The 525-nt window shown below is 60.2% G+C and overlaps 1 pseudogene; it reads left to right on the plus strand.

The window, feature by feature from the left end:
• The window catches only part of LOC102767672, a 6,079-nt pseudogene extending 5,557 nt beyond the window's left edge, over nt 1-522 (plus strand).
• The last annotated feature ends 3 nt before the right edge of the window (nt 523-525 follow it).

A 525-nucleotide genomic window follows, 5' to 3' on the forward strand; every position in this document is an offset into this window, starting at 1 on the left:
AGACTTCTGGCGCATGGTGTGGGAGCAGCGCTCGGCCACCATTGTCATGATGACCTGGCTAGAGGAGAAATCGCGGATCAAATGTGATCAGTACTGGCCCAACAGGGGCACGGAGACCTATGGCTTCATCCAGGTAACGCTGCTGGACACCATCGAGCTGGCCACGTTCTGCGTGCAGACCTTCTCCCTGCACAAGAATGGCTCCAGCAAGAAGCATGAACTCTGCCAGTTCCAGTTCACAGCGTGGCCGGACCACAGGGTGCCCGACCCAACCCCATTCCTGGCTTTCCTACGGAGAGTCAAGACCTGCAACGCCCCCATGCCGGCCCCGTCGTGGTCCACTGCAGCGTCGGGGTGGGCCGCACGGGCTGCTTCATCGACGCCATGCTGGAGCGCCTCAAGCCAGAGAAGACGGTGGACGTGTATAACCACATGATGCTCATTCGGTCCCAGTGCAACTACATGGTGCAGACAGAGGACCAGTACAGCTTTATCCACGAGGCCCTGCTGGAGGCCGTGGGCTGC

This window comes from Myotis davidii, unplaced genomic scaffold (assembly GCF_000327345.1).
Source record: "Myotis davidii unplaced genomic scaffold, ASM32734v1 scaffold1578, whole genome shotgun sequence".
In the NCBI taxonomy this organism is placed as follows: domain Eukaryota; kingdom Metazoa; phylum Chordata; class Mammalia; order Chiroptera; family Vespertilionidae; genus Myotis; species Myotis davidii.